This window comes from Somniosus microcephalus, chromosome 1 (assembly GCF_052327205.1).
Source record: "Somniosus microcephalus isolate GS21.2 chromosome 1, FLI_Smic_1.0, whole genome shotgun sequence".
Classification (NCBI taxonomy): Eukaryota; Metazoa; Chordata; class Chondrichthyes; order Squaliformes; family Somniosidae; genus Somniosus; species Somniosus microcephalus.
In genome coordinates, this window is record NC_140987.1 from 179058315 (window position 1) to 179080808 (window position 22494).

A 22494-nucleotide genomic window follows, 5' to 3' on the forward strand; every position below is an offset into this window, starting at 1 on the left:
TGACCATGGACAGTGGCCCATGCCTACACATTCCTACCTATTTGACCAGCTTGCTGACATCTGCAAGTTATTCTAAGACCTCTATGTGATATCCCCATTCGCCAAATGAGACGCCATAACTGCAGCAGCTGCCACCAGATTTTTTATGCACAGGAAAATGATGGCATTAAAACTATTTACAAGACTTTTCACCCAAGTGACTACCCTTGTGATTAGTGGTGCTTTATTTTTCTCTTACGCGTGCTCCTACGTAGTGCTACCCCTGTGGCTTCAGATGTGGAGGCCTCTTGCTCACTTTCCTGCTGCGTCTGTCTCGACACCTTTGGCAGGCGTCCACTGGGGTGGCGAGCCTGTGAGGGCTCGCCAGCAGTCTGCTGCTCCTGCGGCTGTGCAGGGCTTGAGACTCCTATCTCACTGGGGTGTGGACTCCGGCGGGCCTCTGACCGAGGGCTCTGAAGTGGCATGGAAGTGTGAGCGCGTGGAGAGGAGCCCCCACTTCCTTGAGGTATGCCAACAACCTCCCTCTCATGGGTCAGCTCCCCCTCAGCACCTGCAAGTGGCTGGAGAGCACCTTGCTGCACATCAGGGGGGCCATGGGGACCCGTCTCAGCACTGGAAGTCCTGCTCAGAGGGACTTCCATGAAGGTCTGGTTTCGGTGCTCAAGAGATGCCCATCGCTCCTCAAGAGATGCCATTCTATTCAGAGCACTCACCAAGTTTTCGACACCCTGGCGACTAAGCTCCTCCATTCCTCTGCTGCAGCCCTCCTCTCTTCGGCTGCAGCCAGCATTGCCACGGAGGTAGCCATCCTTTCCGTGGTGATGCTTTGATGCGCCAATGACTCCAATAAGGCTCTGCTCATGCTCGCCATGGACTCCTCCATTCGCTCCACACTCGCAGCGACCCTGGAGACAAAACCTCCCAGAGACTCCTGCATCTGTGCATGGAGATCCATCACCTCCTCTCTTGCGGATGGACTCAGAGGCATAGGGTCGACATGCAGCTGAGCTGAGCTGGCAGAGCCTTGCGCCCTCCGACAAGGACTCTCCACTGCTGTCCCTGTCTCCACAATCTGCCGATGCTCACTTGTGAGCTGTGATACACCAGGTGGCAACTTTACTCTATGTCCCGAAGGTCCCGCCGAGGTGTGAGTGTCTGCGCTGGTGCTGGGTGCGCTTACTTCAGCTGACGCTGCGCCCTCAGAGGCTGGAGCTTCCTCTGAGGAGTCTGGCTGCAAAGCCTCTTCCTCCTCGGCAGTGGCGACGGGGCAGCGGATGGTCCTGTGGGGGAGTAAAGGAAAGAGTTAGAGATGTGATGGCAAGGCTACTTGCACATTGGGTTTGGCATATGCTCATAAGTCCAAATGATGTGGCTTCAGAATCATATCAGCAACTCAAGCTATGTCAATGAGAGAGATGGAGAACTATTCTGTCACCAGCTTGCGGGCTTGCTCCCGTCTCTCCTGCCCCAGCATCCACAGGCACGTCAGCCCCAGCAATCTCCATCGCTGCTTCTTCCCAGGGGCTCAGGTGGGCGACTGAGGATGGTCCTCCTCCAGTCCTCACACACTCTCGTCTATTGTGAGCTCTCTTTTCCTGCAATGAGAGAGACAAGTGGAGTTTGAGTGAGAGTGCAGGAGTGAGTGTAGAGATTGCATAGCATAGATGCTTAGAAGGAGACAAAGATGTTGTGAGGCTGCAAGACCAAGGGCCCTCCCTGTGTGTTGTCAGTTGTCTTCCAAGCATCAAAGTGAGAGGCAGTGAGAGGGCTGGATGGTGGAATAGTTATGTGAATGTGAGCATAGAGAGATAGGGAATGGGTAAGGGTGCATGGATGTGACTGTGAAGTGGGATGTGGAGGAAGAGGTTGCTGAAGCTGAGTGCTGTTGGGGAAAGGCAATGGGGATCAGGTTGAGGGTGATGGAAACTTCATACTTACTTTCCCTGTGCGGTGAAGGTCATGGAAGCGCTTCCTGCACTGCATCCAGGTGCGACGGGTGACTCCCAGAGAGTTTACCTCTGCTACCACCTCCATCCAGGCAGCCCTGGACTCTTTGGGAGGCCTCTTCCTCCCTGAGCGAGGGTAGAGGACCTCCCTGTGGGCCCTTACCCCATCCACCAAGGTCTGCAGTGACGTCTCGTTGAACTTGGCGGCAGCTCGGCCTCTGCCGCTGGCAGCAGCTGGTGCAGGCTCCTCTGCCATTGTGCAAGAGTGGTTGAGAAGCCTGCAGAGGTGGAGAAACTTGCTGGACATTTTAAAAGTGTAGTGTATGTACCTTTAAGAGGAACTATGTTTTTTTGAAGCCCCTGTGTACTGTAGTACCGGTAGTGACCACTCGGGTATATAAGCCTGTATAGCGTCTTGTATAGTTAGTTCACCTCCAGACTTTGTTCAGTAAACACTTGTTAAATCAACTCCTGCATTCCGTGTCTCCATTAACACACGGATTCAACAGTGGCGACGAGTTAGAAATGAACTTACCTGCAATTCGGCAGCACCTCAAGGAGATTGATTCCTCAGATGAAAGTCGAAGAAAAAAAAACGAGAAAAAAACTGTGGTTTCACCAGCTAAATGGGCTGGTGGCAGGTAGTGCACTGATCCTTCCTGGGCGGCGGGCTGGGGCTCGATCAGGTGACTCTGCAGCGGGGCCAGGCAGCGAGTCGGAAAGCAGAAGCAAACAGAGACAGAGGGTGGAGCACTCAGGAGACAGCCGGCGCTGCAAAGCAGGTCGGCGTTTGGACCGAGCAGAGGGAGGGGAAAGTCCCAGAGGGTCCGACGGGAACGATTCTCCAAGTGACGGAGAAACTGTTTAAAATATATGTGTAAATAAAAAATTTTAAAAAGACATACCGCGAAAAGCTGCAGGTCGCAACGGGAACTGCGGAGAACAGCGTTGGCAGCAGCGGGAAAGCGCGGGAGGCGCCATCTTGACTCGGCAGGGAAGAAGGTAAAGTGCAGGAGGCGCCATTTTTGATTTTCAGGATGCCTAAGACTGGCAATATTACTGCTTTCGATAGTGGTATAGAGGATTGGACCACATATGTGGAAAGAGTGGAGGTATATTGCAAGGCGAATGAAGTAGCGGATGATAAAAAGGCATCGGTACTTCTAAATCTGATGGGCGCAAGGAAATACGGGCTGTTACGAAACTTGATCACTCCAGCCAAACCGATGGACAAGAATTTTAAAGAGATTGTTGATACCCTACAGGAGCACTTAAACCCAACACCGCTGATAGCGGAACGATTCAAATTCTTCAGGAGGAATCAGCACAAGAATGAAAGTAACGCTGATTGCCTCACCGAATTACGAAAGCTGTCAAAGCACTGCCAATTCGGGGCAGGACTGGCAGATTCTCTACGAGACAAATTCGTCTGCGGTCTCCTAAGCGAAGGAACACAGAAAAGACTACTTTCTGAGAAAGATTTGACACTGGACAAGGCTTTCAGTGTGGCTGTATCATACGAAGCAGCAGCAAGAGGAGCTGCAGAGATACAGCAAAAGCCACAGGACTTCAGCACCCATGAAATGACACAGGATTTCGAGAGATGTTATCGCTGCGGCAGATCCACCCATGACCAGAGGGACTGCTGGTTCAAGGACAAAGCATGCAGGCAATGCGGAAAGATGGGACACATTGCACGTGGATGCCGATTTGGGAAAAAATCCGCTGACAGTAAAAAGGTCAATAAGGAAAAGTACAGAAAGGTACAAATGATGACGGACAGTAGCTCCGAAGACCAGAAGAGCGATAGCGACTCCGGAAACAAGAGACTAAGCTGTCTCAAATTACATAATGTAATTGCCGAAGAAGATTACCAGACCATTTGGGTTACCCTCACGATAGCAGGGTCCCCAGTTAAAATGGAGCTAGATACAGGATCAGCTCTGACCGTCATAAGTCGACGGGATTACGAGCGGCTATTTCCGCATATACCTTTGAAAGACACATCCATTATCTTGAAGACATATACGGGGCAGAAAGTATACCCCAGAGGGAAAATAAGTGTGCCTGTTGTATACAACGGCAAGGAAATACAGAAGTTGTATTTATACGTTCTGCAAGATGGTGGTCCACCGTTGTTGGGACGTGAATGGATCAGAAAGATACGTTTAGACTGGCACTCCATTCAGGCACTGACGGTGACCAGCAAGAAAAAAAATGATGATGACGTCATACCTGGACGATTAAAAGAAATCTTGGCTAACGCCAAAGAAGTGTTTCAACAGGAACTAGGAACCCTGAAAGGCGCCACCGCCTCAATAAAAGTGGAAGATGCGTCAATTCCCAAGTTTTTTAAGGCAAGGCCGGTGCCATACGCAATTCGTCCAGCAGTCGAGGCAGAGCTGGAGAATTTGGAAAAAGCAGGCGTGTTATCCAAGGTAGATTGGAGCGAGTGGGCAACACCCATCGTCCCGGTCATGAAGAAAACGTTGAATAATGATCAATCTGAAGAACAGAGAAAAATTCGCATCTGTGGGGACTTCAAGGCGACTGTAAACCCGGTTCTTCACACGGTACAGTAACCTCTTCCGAGGATAAAAGATATTTTCGCCTCACTATCTGGAGGGAAACGCTTCACCAAAATTGACTTGGCGCAGGCATATCTACAGATGGAGGCTGAGGAGGCCTCGAAAAAGTATCTCACGATAAACACACACAAAGGCCTGTACCAGTACAATCGACTGGTTTTCGGAGTAGCATCAGCTCCAGCTATCTGGCAAAGAGCTATAGAGCAAGTCCTGCAAGGGATTCCGGGGACTCAATGCTACCTAGACGACATCCTTGTAACAGGAGAAAACGACAACGAGCACCTTGCCAATTTGGAGCAGGTGCTCACGAGGCTGAGAGAACGGGGCCTACGAGCAAATCGCCCCAAGTGCGAATTTTTCCAGAAACAAATATCATATTGTGGCCATGTCATTAACGAAGAAGGGTTGCATAAGTCACCTGAAAAAATTGAAGCGGTCGCAAAAGCCCCAGCGCCTGAAAATGTCTCACAATTAAGGTCGTTCCTGGGATTAATAAATTACTATCATAAATTTTTACCGAACTTGTCAACTGTTCTGCACCCTCTTAACGCACTGCTACAAATGGGAGTAATTTGGAAATGGAGCGAAGACTGTAAACGTGCCTTCCATAAATGCAAAGGCTTGATCACGTCCAAGGAAGTGTTGGCTCATTACAACCCATCACTGCCAATCAGACTGGCGTGCGATGCATCCCCTTACGGCGTGGGAGCGGTATTATCGCATAGATTCCCTGATGGCTCGGAGCGGACGATAGCTTTTGCGTCACGCTCATTGAACTCAGCCGAGCGTAACTATGCCCAGATCGACAGGGAGGCACTCAGCCTGGTGTGGGGGGTGAAGAAATTCAACCATTACCTACACGGACAAAAATTTACCTTGTTGACTGACCATCAACCCCTCGTCTCCATATTCAACCCTAAAAAGGGCGTTCCCATTATGACGGCGCAAAGGCTACAGAGGTGGTCCCTTTTCCTAGGGGCACACCAATATGACATAGAATACAAAGGAACAAAACAGCATGGGAATGCTGACGGTTTATCGCGCCTACCGTTGCCAACGGTAGAAGAGGCACCTACGGTGGACCCAGTGGAGATGTTCCACTCGACCATAGTGGAATGTCTACCAGTGACAAATTCTACCATTGAAAAGGAAACGAGAAATGACCCGACTCTCTCACGAGTCTACGATTTAACGGTGAAGGGATGGCCAGCACATGGCGAACCACTGTTGCCAGCATTCTCGCAAAGAGGAGAACAGCTGTCAGTGTGCCGAGGAACCTTGATGTGTGGATCCAGAGTGGTGATTCCACCCAAACTCCAGGATAAAGTGCTAAAGGAGCTTCACGAGGGGCATCTGGGTGGAGTGAAAATGAAGAACTTAGCCAGAGCGTGTGTGGTGGCCAGGTATCGATGGAGACATCGAAGAAATGACCAAGAGCTGTCTAGGATGCCAGAAGGTCCAAAATGCCCCACCACAAGCCCCTCTACATCCATGGGAGTGGCCCTCATCTCCATGGCAAAGGGTACATATCGACTTTGCTGGTCCATTTATGGACTCAATGTTCTTAATCGCGGTGGATGCACACTCCAAGTGGCCGGAGGTAATAAAGATGTCCTCCACCACCACGGAAAAAACCATCACAGTATTAAGGACCATATTCGCCAGGAATGGGCTGCCTGAACAGATCTGTTCTGATAATGGACCGCAATTTGTATCCGAAGAATTCAGGAAGTTCTTAAAAAACAATGGGGTTAAGCACTACACGTCCGCCCCATACCATCCCGCCACCAATGGATTAGCTGAAAGGTTTGTCCAGACCTTCAAGAAGGCCATAAAGGCCATGGGTAATGAAGACATAAATCTACAACATAAGGTGGATAACTTCTTGTTTGCGTACAGGAATGCAACACATGTGGTTACAAACCAAACCCCCGCCATGATGTTTTTCAATAGAAGACTAAGATGCCGGCTGGATTTGATCAAGCCAAACATCAGAAGGGACGTAGAGAACCGGCAATTTCAAGGCATGAATGAAAGGCCAACTAGAACCTTCCAGATAGGTCAACAAGTTTTGGCCCGGGACTACCGTACCGAGAAATGGCAGCCTGGAACTATTTGCACGTGACTAGGACCGCTGATGTATACCGTGGACATTGGAGAAAGCATAATAAGGCACCATGCTGACCAGATCATAGAGTCATCCGAAAAGGGACAACCTACACCACAACTCTATACGCCTAATGATGAAGCAGAGATACCCATAGTATCTACCTCCGATCCGGTGATACTGGACCCAGATGAACCCGACACTGGCATTCAAGCCGAATCGACCTTGCCAAAAGAACCTACTACACCACCGAGGCGTTATCCGGACCGAGTCAGGAAGCCTCCAGAGAGACTGAATTTGTAATTGATTAACTTCAGCAAATGTGTAGATTATTGTTCTTGTAAAAATGTTATTTAATGATTACTTAAAATGTTATGTACTATTTATCTAAAAGGGGAGGAATTGTAGTGTATGTACCTTTAAGAGGAACTATGTTTTTTTGAAGCCCGTGTACTGTAGTACCGGTAGTGACCACTCGGGTATATAAGCCTGTATCGCGTCTTGTATAGTTAGTTCACCTCCAGACTTTGTTCAGTAAACACTTGTTAAATCAACTCCTGCATTCCGTGTCTCCATTAACACACGGATTCAACAAAAAGCACCACAAATGACGACATCATACTGTGGGGCTTTCTGACTGGAAATGGACAATTAGCAAGGCTATCCACACGCTGGAACTTAATTGGCCACGAGGGAAAATTGCGTGCAGCTGGCTGACCCTTTTTTTTTTCCGGGTGGGAACCAGAAAATTTCCCGCACGATCCACAAAAATCGGGCCCCATATCAACAATTAAGAATGGGTTAGGTAGGTAACTAAAGGAGAAGGGAATAAAGAGATATGCAAACAGGGCAGGCACGTGGGATTAAGACTACTACTTACATGGACAATAAATATCAACAGACGAGTTGGGCCAAACGGCCAGTTTCCATGTTGCAAATTCTATGTAATCCCAGTACATTCCACACAGGCGAAAATGGACACCAAGCAGTAGTGCATCAGGGAGGAAGGGTGACCGACAGGATGGTAAGAAGATTTTTAATGATAGGGAGAGAGATAGCAGGGCAAATGGGTTTAAGGAAGGAGTTCCAGAAAGTGAGTCCGAGGTGACTGAAGACTCTCCTTCCAATGGTGGAACATTGGATTACAGGATTAAAGAATGTCAAATGAGGCACAATACTAGAGGAGGTTGTATGAGGTAGGGTGGGGAAGGTGAGGGACGTGTACATGAAAACAGGGATTTTGAAGTGGATGCTTTGTGGGACAGAGAGCTAACGAAGATCAGTGAGAATCGAAGTGATGTGTGAGCAAGGCTTCATGTGAGAGTATTAAGACAAGTTGGAATTTATGGAGGGTGCAGCTCGGGATGCTAGCAAGGAGGGCTTTAGAGAATTTAAGCCTAGAGATAAAAAAAGCATTGATGAGGGTCTTGGCAGCAATGAGTAATGGTGCAGAGGTGGAAGTAAATGTTCATCATGATGGATGGGTTATGGAGTTTGAAGCTCAGTTCTGGGTCAAACAAGACACTGGGTCTGCTTTAACCTGAGTGAGCAGCTGGGAAGGGGGTAGAGCTGGTGGTAAGGGTACAGAATTTTTGATGGGAGCTGAATAACATTGTTTTGATTTTCCAAAAGGTAGATAGATTGGAAAGTTACCTTTATAAATTATATCAACCAAATATAATGATAACGCCTCTAGTTATTTGTGTGAAGGAATAATCCATATTCAGAAAAATATACCATCCTATGAAAGAATTCTAGCCTTATTAAAACATGACATACTAGGTCTGGAAATCTGGAAGCCTCAACAATCTAAAGCTGTTAACAGCATACAGGCTATTGAGATAAGATAAGTTGTTGACACTGAATCAATAGCCTTATTGAAACAGGAGGTTGGAGACTCCTGAAGTCTGCAGCCTTGGAAAGAACACAATGGCACACCCTGTTAAGGTGTCCTAAATTACACTTCGGGAAAGAAACACAGAAAATTAAGAAACATATGCCTTCGTAAAACTGACATCAAATGAAACACAGGAGACACGATTCTGTGTTGCAACCAGCTGAGGTAAATAAGAATTGCATAGATCACCCTGGTTGAGGTGTTTTAATTTACATGTCGTAAAAAGACACAAACAGAAGACCTTGGTAAAAATGACATCAAATAGATGCACCTGCTGGTTACACCATTTTTTATGATAAGCTTCAAACACCTAGGGTAGAGACATAATTCTTAATGCTACCAGCTGATCTAACTAAGAATAGCAGGGGTCAGCAGAAAAATGACGAGATAATTAGCTTACATCAGCAGAAAACTTCAAAAGAAATACCACTGCAAAAGGGTATAAAAATTGAACTTTCAAATGGGATGATAGACTCGCTTGAAGGGGCAAAGCGATTCTCGGCTTCAGAGGCAGGCTCTAAGTCTACACCTCTTTGTACCTCGGGTATCAGAGGTATTTGATTTTGGTGGATATCCTGGAATAAAGACTAAGAACTGTAAAAATGTAGTGAAGTTAAGATTTGAGAATAAGGATCTCTGATAATAGAATTGTAAGCTTTCTGTTTTTGGAACTGTTAATGTTGCGATTGAAACACCTACTGTAATTACATGTCGGTTCTTTAACAAATCTATATATTTTAAAAATTGTTCCAAATAATACTTCTGTATCAAACTTGCGAACTCAATTTCTGTACACTCTGGTGAGGAGTTGCAGAATTCTGGGGGAGTTTTCCAGACCCTCACAATATCCAGAAGGTTTCAGTCTAGCTAAACTTATTAAAAGTGCTATCTGGAGGATGGCAACATCTTCAGGTTGTTCCTTTCTTTTAGGGAGAGATAGTCTGGACCTTTAGATCCAATTAAGCGTCTTTAAGATTCGGCTACCTCAAACTTTGTTTGAAAGTGAACGCCTGTGGAATTCGCCTGATCTGGGGTAGCCCTAAAGGGGCTAGGACTAGTAATAATCCTTTCATTTTATACCCTGTGACTTGGGCAATATATGTTAACTGAATGAAAAAAAGAGTATTCCCATGGGAGCCATTAAAAATGATTCAGTTAAGAAAAAAAAGAGTTGATCCGTTCACTTACATGGAATTGAGTGCACTGCAAATTGCAGTTGTAAAGTTATTTCTGAACTTCCATGTAAGCACTAACTCCACTTTTCCAATATTGTAGCTCATTTATTATATAACCTTTTTAATATATTCAAAAGGTGCCACACATCCATAGCATAGAAAATCACAATTGGCTCAAACAAGCACTATCTGCAAAGTTCTCAAATAACGCTGTGATTGAATCAATAGCAGCCCTATTCACTACGTTATATAAAAGTAAATTCTTTCTTTACCGCATTAAAGGTGATCTACGCGTTTGAGTAATGTATCTCCTCTTTCTTGTCAATCAAGAGCTACTGCATGGAATGAGAATTCCAATCCACACACTGAAAGGTCCTGTTAATCAGTTTTAGGAATGTTGGATGAGGCATAAATGTTCACCAGGACACCGAGCAAACGCCCCTGCGCTTCTTTGAAAAGTGCCACAGAATGTTTTACGTCCACCTGAACGGGAAATCCAGCAGACTGGGAGAGCTATAAAAAGCAACAAAGGGATATAAAAAATGCATTAAGATCTGCAAAAATAAAATACGAAAAAAAAACTTAAGGGATATCAAGACTAAAAGTAAAAGTTTTTATAAATATATTAAATAAAAGAGAGTGGCCACGGGAAATGTGGGCTCAAAGATAGATGCAGAGGATACTGTAATCGACAATAAGGAACTGGCAGACTTGTTAAATTAGTATTTGCATCCGTCCTCTCAGTAGAAGAGGTCAAAATACCAGTGGTACAAGGGAAACTAAAAATATATCAAGAGGAGGAACTTGCTGCATTTGTTAAAAAAATGGTAATGGAAAAAATAATGAGACTTGAGATAGACAAATCTCCAGGACCTGATGGTTTCCACCATGTGGCATTAAAAGTAGGTGAGGAAATTGCAGATTTGTTCATCACAGTCTTCCAAAGCTCTCTTGATTCGGGAACTGTGCCATTGTACTGGAAAATTGCAAATGTTTAAGAATGGGAGAGAGAAACCAAGTAACTGTGAATCTAACATCAGTTTTGGGGAATATATTAGAATCTGTTATTAGGGACAGAATGACTGATCACGGACAAATTTGAGCTAGTCAGAGAGTCAGCATGGATTTGCAAAGGCTAAGCCATATCTGACAAATTGAATTTTTTTGAGGAGGTTACTACCATGCTGGAGAAAGGAATGCCTGTGGATGTTGTCTACATGGACTTTCAGAAGGCATTTGATAAGGTTCCATGTAAGAATGAAAGCACACGGAATTGAAGGCATCCTTACGACATGGGTTGGAAATTGGTTGGGGTGTAGGAGACAGAGTAGGGATAAAAGGGATGTACTCTGATTGGTGGGATGTGACAAGTGGTGTTCCCCAGGAATCTGTACTGGAGACTCAGCTTTTCACCATATTTATCAATGTCTTGAATGAAGAAATAGCGAGCTGTATATCCAAGTTTGCAGATGACATTAAATTGGGAGGCACAGTAAGTAGTGCAGATAGGAGCAGGAAGTTACAAAGAGATATAGACAGATTAATTGAGTGGGCAAAACTATGGCAAATGGTGTTCAATGTGGGGAACTGTGAGGTCATCTGCTTTGGATCTAAGAAAAGCAAATCTAAGTATTTTCTAAATGGTGAGAAACTAGGAACTGCAGAGGAGCAAAGAGATTTGGGTGTCCATATACACAAATTAAAAACTAGTGGACAGGTACAAAAAGCAATCAAAAAGGCGAATATAATGTTGGCCTTTATCTCAAGGGGACTGGAATAAAATAGGGAGGAAGTTATGCTCGAGTTGTGTAGAGCATTTGCCAGACGCCATCTAGAGTATTGCATTCTGTTCTGGGCGCCATACCTCAGGAAGGATATACTGGCTTTGGAGGAGATGTAGTGCAGATTCACCAGAATGATACTGGTGGTTAAAGGTTAAACCTCGATGACAGGTTGCATAAACTTGGCTTGTATTCCCTTGAGTACAGAAGATTGAGGGGGGGATCTAATCAAGGTGTTTAAAATGGCAAAAGAATTTGATAGGGTAAAGGAAAATTATTTCCTCTGGTGGAGAAATCCAGAACAAGGGGGCACGATCTTAAAATTACAGCCAGACCATTCAGGAGTGCAATCAGGAGGCACTTATTCACACTCTCTCCTCCAAAAGGCTGTAAATGCTGAGTCAACTGAAATTTTCACAGGTGAAATCGATAGATTTTTGTTGGGTAAGGGTATAAACGGATATGAAGCAAAGGCAGGTAAATGGAGTTGAGGTACAGATCTAACAGTGGCAGAACAGGCTAGAGGGGCTTAATGGCCGACTAATGTTCCTAACGGCGCACAGGGCCTTGGCTTAACATCTCATCCGAAAGACGGCAACTCCGACAATGCAGCACTCTCTCAGTACTGCACCAAAATATCAGCTTAAAATTATGTACTAAAGTCCTGCAGTGGGGCTTGAATCCACAGCCTACTAAAGTTAGTACCAGCATGGTTTAGTGGTAGCACCTGCTGCTGAGGTGCTACCACTAAACCATACTGGTACTAATTTTAGGTCAGAAATTTAAAATACTTCAGGATAAAAAATAATGCCTGTAATTTGCGGTCAGCGGCGAAGCAAAGCTACTCGCCGCTGACCTCGAAGAAATATGCCCAGGGATCTTGCAATCTCTGTGGCGAAAACTTGAGGTTTCTCAACTTGTAATTAATTGCAGCACTGTGAATAGGGATTCTTATGGCAATGCTGCAGTGACGTCAACAAGCTGTCTAAGCAGCCAATCACATTGAAGGATTCTCAGACAGCAAACCAGGAAATAAAAAGCAGCTTTAATCCTCACTTTTTAAAAATGTTAGAGAAATAAGTTTGGGACTTTCACATGGGTATAAAAGATAGAAACTGAAATACCATGAACATTATTTTGTTTATTATTTAAAAAATAAATTGTAACATAATAAGAACATAAGAAGTAGGAGCAGAAGTAGGCCATACGGCCCCTCGGGCCTGCTCCGCCATTCAATAGGATCATGGCTGATCCAAATCTAGACTCACGTCCACTACCCTGCCCGCTCCCCGTAACCCCTAATCTGCTAGGAAACTGTCTATCTCCATTTTAAATTTATTTAATGTCACAGCTTCCGCAGCTCTCTGGGGTAGCAAATTCCATAGATTTACTACCCTCTGAGTGAAGAAGTTTCTCCTCATCTCAGTTTTGAAAGGGCAGCCCCTTATTCTTAGATTATGCCCCCTAGTTCTAGTCTCACCCATCAATGGAAACATCCTCACTGCATCCACCCGATCAAGCCCCCTCACAATCTTATATGTTTCGATAAGATCGCCTCTCATTCTTCTGAACTCCAATGAGTAGAGTCCCAACCTACTCAACCTTTCCTCATACGTCAACCCCCTCATCTCCGGAATCAACCGAGTGAACCTTCTCTGAACCGCCTCGAGAGCAAGTATATCTTTTCTTAAATATGGAAACCAAAACTGCACACAGTATTCCAGGTGTGGCCTCACCAATACCCTGTATAACTGCAGCAAGACTTCCCTGTTTTTATACTCCATCCCCCTCACAATAAAAGCCAAGATTCCATTGGCCTTCCTGATCACCTGCATACTAACTTTTTGTGTTTCATGCACCAGGACCCCCAGATCCCTTTGTACTGTAGCACTTTGCAGTTTCTCTCCATTTGGATAATAACTTGCTCTTTGATTTTTTCTGCCAAAGTGCATAACCTCACACTTTCCAACATTATATTGCATCTGCCAAATCTCTGCCCACTCACTTAGCCTGTCTATGTCCTTTTGCAGGTTTTTTATGTCCTCCTCACTCACTGCTTTCCCTCCCATCTTTGTATCGTCAGCAAACTTGGATATGTTGCACTCGGTCCCTTCCTCCAAATCGTTAATATAGATTGTAAAGAGTTGGGGTCCCAGCACTGACCCCTGCGGAACACCACTAGTTACTGATTGCCAGCCCGAGAATGAACCATTTATCCCAACTCTTTGTTTTCTGTTAGATAGCCAATCTTCCACCCATGCCAGTATATTACCCCCAATCCCGTGATTTCTTATCTTGATCAGTAATCTTTTGTGTGGAACCTTGTCAAATGTCTTTTGGAAGTACAAATACACTACATCCACTGGTTCCCTTTTATCCACCCTGTATGTTACATCCTCAAAGAATTCGAGCAAATTTGTCAAACATGACTTCCCCTTCATAAAACCATGCTGACTCTGTCCTATTAAATTATGTTTATCCAAATGCTCTGTTACTGTTTCCTTAATAATGGACTCCAACATTTTGCCAACCACAGATGTTAGGCTAACTGGTCTATAGTTTCCAGCTTTTTGTCTACTTCCCTTCTTAAATAAGGGTGTTACATTAGCAGTTTTCCAATCGGCCGGGACCTTTCTTGAATCCAGGGAGTTCTGGAAAATAATCACCAATGCATCCACAATCCCTACCGCCACTTCTCTCAAGACCCTAGGATGTAGGCCATCAGGTCCGGGGGATTTATCCGCCTTAAGTCCCATTATTTTACTGAGTACCGTCTCCTTAGTGATTTTAATCGTGTTTAGCTCCCCCCCATTGCCCCCTGTTTGTCCAGTGTTGGGATATTTTTACTGTCCTTTACTGTAAAGACTGATACAAAATATTTGTTCAGCGTCTTTGCCATCTCCATGTTCCCCACCACTAGTTTCCCAGTCCCATCCTCTAAGGGACCAACGTTCACTTTAGCCACCCTTTTTCTTTTTATATAGCTGTAGAAACTCTTGCTATCTATTTTTATATCTTTTGCTAGTTTACTTTCATAATCTATCTTCCCTTTCTTAATTAATCTTTTAGTTATTGTTTGCTGGCTTTTAAATGCTTCCCAATCTTCTATCCTCCCACTAGATTTGGCTACTTTATATGCCCTTGTTTTCAGTCGGATACTATCCTTTATTACTTTACTAAGCCACGGATGGCTGTCTTTTCTTTTATTCCCCTTTTTCCTCGTAATTATCATAATGGAGAAATTTGACATTACACAAACATAAAAATAAGTTTTTCATGGCCAGAACAGCTGTTCAGCAGTCAATTTGCTGTTAAAACCCCAGTTACACCTATTCTAACAAGGCTTAACATTTAATGGGGTAGTTAACAGCAATTTTAGCACGGGAAAGCTCAAGTTTTCATCAGTTCCACTGATTGTCGGCTATGGGGGGGGGGGCTCCACAGCGCATCCTGTGTTGGAGCAGTGAATGACTGACCACAACTTAAGGATATCCATGTGTGGTAAACCACTGTTGTTGTTGTTGTTATTACACACTGTTGTACCTATGCATGCCTCAACATGTCTCAGCTGGCTCCACCCACACAGGCCCAGGTATAAAGGTGATTGACCTGCAGCCCCCTGCCTTCTTGGAACCCAGTCAACCACGAGAGGCATGCTCTGTTCTTTGCTAATAAAAGCCTTTAGTTACGCTCTTAACTCTCAGTCTTTTATGAGTAATTGCTAGCGCATCAATTTTATTAGCAAAAACAAAATGTCGACATTTGCTGAACAGCAGGCTGCTGCACCAAAGGCTGAACAGCAGGCTGCTGCACCAAACGCTGAGCAACAGGAGCTGCTGCACCAAACGCTGAACAGCAGGCTGCTGCACCAAACGCTGAGCAACAGGAGCTGCTGCGAGCCCTCAGACCAACATGCCTGGACCTAGACCTGCAAGAAGCGGGTTCGGCTACCAAATTCGCGCATTGGCTGCGTTGCTTCGAGGCCTACCTGCAAGCCTCAACTGTGACCCTGGACGAAAACAAGTTGGAAATCCTGGCCTCAAAGGTGAGCCACCAAGTTTATACAATAATCCAGTACGCGGCGGCTATCGGTCTGCTAAAAGGGCAATACGCACGCCCGGTAAATACGGTCTATGCCCTGCACCTCCTAAGATCCCGCAGACAGCAGCCCGGGGAATCGGTGGAGGCCTTCCTACAGGCACTACGGATACTCGGCCGAGACTGCGATTGCAAAGAAGCATCAGCCGCAGCACACACGGAGGGACTGATCCAAGATGCTTTCGTTGCGGGTCTAAGGTCCGACTACTCCCGGCAGAGACTGTTGGAAAAGGGAGAAATGGACCTGAGAAAGGCAGTGTCCCTCACGCTCTCGCTCGACGCGGCCCACAGGAATATGGACGCCTTCTCCCCTAACCGCTCCGCAACGTGGACGCCACAACCTTGGGTCATGGGACCGCCACCTTCAACTGCTGCTGCGATGTCCAAGGCACAGAAATGTTATTTTTGTGGCCAGGCAAAACACCCCAGAGCACGCTGCCTGGCGAGAAACGCTACCTGCTCCGGCAAGAAAGGACACTATGTCAGCGCCTGCAAAGGTAAAACCGCTAACGCCAGCAGCGCCGTGTGCGAACCGTGGGGGCAGCCATCTTGTCCGCCATCTTGGGCTCCCCCAGCCGCGTGGGGATCGGGACCATGGGCGCCGCCATTTTGTCCGCCATCTCGGACGTCTCCAACTTCAACTACGGGGGACGCGGACTCAACCACCACCTCATCTGACGACCACATCGACTCGCTCGACCATACGCTGGCCTCCGTGACACTGGACCAATCTCTCCCTCATCAACTGTCCAGGTCCATGATGGACATTAAGGTAAACGGCCTCGCCACTACCTGCCTTTTTGACAGCGGGAGCACGGAAAGCTTTATCCACCTCGACACGGTGCGCAGTTACTCTCTCCCGGTCCTGCCGACGCGGCATCGGATCTCTTTGGCTTCCAAAGCCCAGTCAGCGGACGTCGGTGGCTACTGTGTAGTGACCCTTTCAGTAAGGGGCACAGAATACAAAAATTTTAAACTCCTGGTCCTGCCCCATCTTTGCGCTGCCATTCTACTGGGGTTGGATTTTCAGTGCAACCTTAAGAGTGTCACATTAGCGTACGACGGACCCCTCCCCCCACTCACAGTCTGCAGCCAGCAGCTTTTAAATCACCCGCCGCGCACCATTTGCAGCCTCTCCACCCTTAAAGTCCCCCCCCCCCCCTTGTTCGCTAACCTCACCCGCGACTGTAAGCCCATCGCTACCAAAAGCAGGCGTTACAGTGCCGGGGATAGGAGCTTCATTAAATCCAAGGTAGCAAGACTCCTGAAGGAAGGGATTATTGAAAGTAGCACCAGCCCATGGCGAGCACAAGTGGTGGTAGTGAAGACTGGCGAAAAACAGCGCCTAGTTATTGACTACAGCCAGACGATCAATCGCTACACCCAGCTAGATGCATACCCACTCCCCCGCATATCTGACATGGTCAATCAGATAGCACAATACCGGGTGCTCTCGACGATTGATCTGAAGTCGGCATATCACCAGCTCCCGATCAGGGCTGAGGACCGCCAGTACACAGCTTTTGAAGCTGACGGTCGTCTCTACCACTTCCTCAGAGTTCCCTTCGGCGTCACCAACGGGGTTTCAGTCTTCCAACGGGAGATGGACCGGATGGTCGGCCAGAACGCGCTCCAGGCCACTTTCCCCTATCTAGACAACGTCACCATCTGCGGCCGCGACCAGCAGGACCATGATGTTAATCTAGAAAAATTCCTCCGTACGGCCCAGCGGCTGAACCTAACATACAACAAGGACAAATGTATGTTTCGTACCAAGCGCCTTGCCATTCTTGGCTGTGTAGTGGAGAACGGAGTCATCGGCCCCGACCCCGACAGGATGCGCCCCCTTATGGAGCTCCCCCTCCCCCACTGCCAAAAAGCACTGAAGAGATGCCTAGGGTTTTTCTCGTACTATGCTCAGTGGGTGCCCAACTATGCGGACAAAGCCAGACCCCTCATCAAGTCCACCTCCTTCCCCCTGACAGCAGAGGCCTGTGTAGCCTACACGCTCATAAAAGGAGATATTGCGAAGGCCACAATGCACGCAGTGGATGAGTCCATCCCTTTCCAAGTGGAGAGCGACGCATCCGACTTTGCCCTAGCTGCAACCCTTAACCAGGCAGGGAGACCCGTGGCCTTTTTCTCAAGGACCCTCCAGGGCCCCGAGATTCGACACTCCTCTGTCGAAAAGGAGGCCCAGGCCATTGTGGAAGCTGTGCGAAATTGGAGGCATTACCTGGCCGGAAAACGATTTACCCTGCTCACTGACCAGCGTTCAGTAGCTTTTATGTTTAATAATAAGCAGAGGGGCAAAATCAAGAACGACAAGATCTTGAGGTAGAGAATCGAACTCTCCACCTACAATTACGATATCTTGTACCGGCCCGGGAAACTCAATGAGCCCCCAGATGCCCTATCACGTGGTACATGCGCCAACGCGCAGGTCGATAGACTGAAGACCCTCCACAATGACCTCTGCCACCCGGGGGTCACCAGGTTTTTTCACTTCATCAAATCCCGTAACCTGCCCTACTCCATCGAGGAGGTCAGGACCATGACCAGGAACTGCCAAATCTGTGCCGAGTGCAAACCGCATTTTTATAGGCCAGACAGAGCAAGCCTGATCAAAGCCACGCGCCCCTTTGAACGGCTGAGCGTCGATTTTAAAGGGCCCCTCCCCTCCTCCGACCGCAATGTGTACTTCCTCAACATAATTGATGAGTACTCCCGTTTCCCATCCCTTGCTCAGACATGACCAGTACCACGGTCATTAAATGTCTGAATGACCTCTTCGCCTTGTTCGGTTTCCCTAGCTATATTCATAGCGACAGGGGCTCATCCTTTATGAGCGACGAACTCCGGCAGTACCTGCTCTCGAGAGGTATCGCTACAAGCAGGACCACCAGCTACAACCCCCGGGGGAATGGCCAGGTGGAAAGGGAGAATGCGACGGTCTGGAAGGCAGTCCTTTTAAACTTGAAATCTAAGGGCCTTCCGACCTCTCGCTGGCAGGAAGTCCTCCCTGCGGCGCTCCATTCCATTCGGTCACTGCTCTGTACAGCCACCAACGCTACCCCTAAGAGAGTGTTCTCCTTCCCCAGGAAGTCCACATCGGGGATCTCGTTACCGACATGGCTGACTTCTCCAGGACCCGTCCTACTGCGGAAGCACGTGAGGTCCCATAAGACGGACCCCCTGGTCGAGGGGGTGAGCCTCCTCCATGCCAACCCTCAGTATGCTTACGTGGTGTACCCGGACGGGCGGGAGGACACAGTCTCCATACGAGACCTCGCACCTTCGGGTGCTCCCGAAACACCCCCCTCGCCATCCACCACTACCCACGCCTACCCCCAGTACGCTTACGTAGCGTACCCGGACGGGCGGGAGGACACAGCCCCCACACGAGATCTCGCACCTTTGGGTGCCCCTGAAACACTACCATTGCCATCCACCACTACCCACAACCCAACCCCGCTAGACGGCATGCCGCAGCCCCAGGACCCGTCATTGACCACCCAACCACTCAATGAGACGCCAGACTCAATGTTGGATGCTGCACCATCACCGCCGCCACCACGACGACGATCAGGACGGCATACAAGGCCACCTGATAGACTTACTTACACGAACCTTTAGTACACTTCACCCCGCCGGACTCAATTTTAAACAAGGGGTGAATGTGGTAAACCACTGTTGTTGTTGTTGTTATTACACACTGTTGTACCTATGCATGCCTCAACATGTCTCGGCTGGCTCCACCCACACAGGCCCAGGTATAAAGGTGATTGACCTGCAGCCCCCTGCCTTCTTGGAACCCAGTCAACCACGAGAGGCATGCTCTGTTCTTTGCTCATAAAAGCCTTTAGTTACTCTCTTAACTCTCAGTCTTTTATGAGTAATTGATAGCGCATCACCATGTTTAGATGCGCATGCACTAAATCCTAAAGTTGCGGTCAGTTTCAAAGGGGTAATGACAGCGAACGTTGTCAGTTCTCCGTCATTACCCACCACAAAATCCAGGTCACTATCTTCCAGGCCTACAAATAAACCAAAGGTAATACAAATCCTGGAAAATGTTTGTGATAATCCTATCAAAACCTTGTTATTTGCTGGAATGTAGAAAGAATTAGAACTGAAATCCATAGAATAGAGTTAAAATTCATTCAGTGCACGACTATTCATACTTCAAGTACTAATGAAAGGCAAGTGAGTAGAATAAAGTGACAAAGGCAGCAATGTTAAATAAAAAAGTTTGGATATATTCAACTTTGGAAATATTTCCTAACTGCTAAGCACCTAAATTGTTACAGTTCCTGAGAAAGCCTTCTGACAAAGCAAACCAAAAGCTTTCCCTTTGACGTTGACAGTAAATAATAAGTCCTTATAAGGAGACCCTCCTGTGAAATCAGAATGGGTTCCTCTTGTCAGTTGAGGTCAACCCTTGACTTTGGTAGTGACAGCATCAGATACACGGGCTGAAGGAAATATTCCAATCTTGGAGAAATGATTGGCTGAATTTTTTTTCGATCTTTGGTGCAAGAAAGGTAGTTTTTGTCTTAGCTTATTAAACACAGTCAAAGGAGCAAGTTACTTTCAAGAAAGAAAGTGAGTTTAGAGATTCAACTCAATTTATTCTAACGAGTTTAGGAATTAGTAAAGCAAGTTAATCCAGTAATTAAATCCTCAAGGTATAAGAAATATAGTGTAAATGAGATATATATGAACATGGGAAAATAAACAGAAGATATTTGATGAACCAGAATGAAAGACGATCATACAGGGTGTGGGACAGGAAGGAAAACCAAAATGCTGCAGAAACAGATTTGTTTAATTTAACAGTGTAATCATGTCTAGAGTTAAAAAGGTCGCAGGCCATTTCATCAGCATCACAGACTTACACAAAGAACATAATTATCTCTATACAACTAAGATAAAGACTTTAATGCTAAACTGAAAGTTACAATACATTAAGGTGAATTTAGTCAATAAATTGAATTATACTGCTAATCATGAAGTTGTTGTAGGCGGTGTGATAATTACTTTGATAACCATGTTATCTTTACATGCAGAGTTAGTGAAATAAAATAGTGTTATGGATGCAGCTCTGCGTTACCGTTTATTCCTTGGTATATGGATAAACATCAGGCAGCTGCAGGAATGAATGCTTGAATTACAGCTGCTTTTTAAGAGATTACAACTAATGACTTGATTGCATTCAATTATAATAAACCTGTCTTGTAAGGGAGGCTGCAGTGTTCAAACCAAAAGGTTTTCACACAACTAGTTTCCATTCTTTATCGAGGCATTACAGAATATATCAAGCCCTTAACAAAAAGGCCAACATTACATCCAAAAATGACAGACGGGGCACTACACACAAGGTATAATTTTCTGTAAATTACTGACTGTACTAATTAATAAATTAAAATAATCTACTACTAATCAGAACTTATTTTGCAGCATGAAAGGTAAACCATATCCAACCTCTTTTCCATATTACTAATCGCAAGCTTCTTATTGCTAGCGTTTTCACTCACCTTGGTCAGTAAATATTAATTCTCTGCCTACTGATATTTGCTGGTTTACAGACCCCAGCTTCGCTCCCTCGTCAGAACCATACTATACATCTGATCTGGTCATCCATTGCCAGGTCTGGCTCAACTACACTGAGTATTGCCATACTGGTTGAGGGATAAATATTGGCTAGGCACCAGGAGAACTCCCTGCTCAGTGTCATGGGATCTTTTACAACCACTTGAGACAGCAGACGAGACCTCAGTTTAATATCTCATCCAAAAGATGGCACCTCAGACAGCGCAACACTTCCTCAGTACTGCACTGATGTCAACTTAGATTATGTGCTCAAGTCGCTGGAGTGGGGCCTGAACCCACAACCTTCTGATTCAGAGGCGAGAGAGGTACCACCGAGCCATGGCTGACATAGGGCTGGATTTTCTCAGCAGTGTCGGGTGGTGGCGGGATAGTTGTTTGCCGGGTTCCGGTCCCGCCCCCAGCTGCAGCCGCTCTGTCAATGGGATTTTCCCTTGATTGGCCTCGTTAAGCCCTTTTCTTCTATGCCTCAGAATAAATTGCAACTATATACAAGTCAGTTTTCTGCACAAAGTTATCACAATCTAGAATAATTTACCAAAAGCATTTTGTTAACTGAGCAAAGTATCAAAAGGTTTTAATATCTTGTTCATGATCATCTGCTCACCTTCCAATTCCTTCCTGCATAATCAGTAATTTTCTTTACTATAGATCAAGCCATTTAATTTAAATTTTAATATACATCTCTTGCATTACAGAAAGGAAACATCTGTCTAGAGAACTCAACTGCTGAGTAAACAATATATGAAGTCTCAACATTTAGAACCACACTGCACTATATAAACACCAGAGCAAGAGGCTATATTCATCTGACATTAAGGCCAGTGTACATTGGGCTGCTATTGCAAATGAACACACTTTAAGTACTAATGTCTTCAGAACATTGAGGAGCGACAAAAAGTTAATTGCTTTATGGATATTTAAAATGCAACCTTAAGTTCGCAAAATCTCCACAAACAATGCTTAGTATTCAAAATGTGAACTCCTTGATCATTAGGGCTTAACTAACCCTGTAAATATTGCAAGATTAAATTTAGTCATGTTCCAAGTTATTTACATAAGTTATCCAAAAGCAAATGGAGCATAAACTGACAGTATGTTATCCCCTCCCATTTCGACAATGCAGAGGGGTTAAAAAAAAACATGTACAGTACATAGCAAGGGAGTTTAAAATTAAGTCACATTTCCTTCAGTGCCTCTAAATTTAGGTTGTTATTCTAAATGACTCATAGAAACATAAACATAGAAGATAGGAGTAGGCCATTCGGCCCCTCGAGCCTGCTCCGCCATTC

The 22494-nt window shown here is 46.0% G+C and overlaps 1 long non-coding RNA gene across 1 annotated transcript in view; it reads right to left on the minus strand.

Annotated features, from left to right (window-relative positions):
* LOC147124484 (uncharacterized) overlaps positions 1-22494 on the minus strand; it is a 49850-nt gene that overhangs the window by 19953 nt on the left and 7403 nt on the right. The window contains exon 2 of the long non-coding RNA XR_015078370.1: positions 9986-10226. This is a non-coding gene — a long non-coding RNA (uncharacterized LOC147124484). The remainder of the gene's footprint in view (positions 1-9985; positions 10227-22494) is intronic.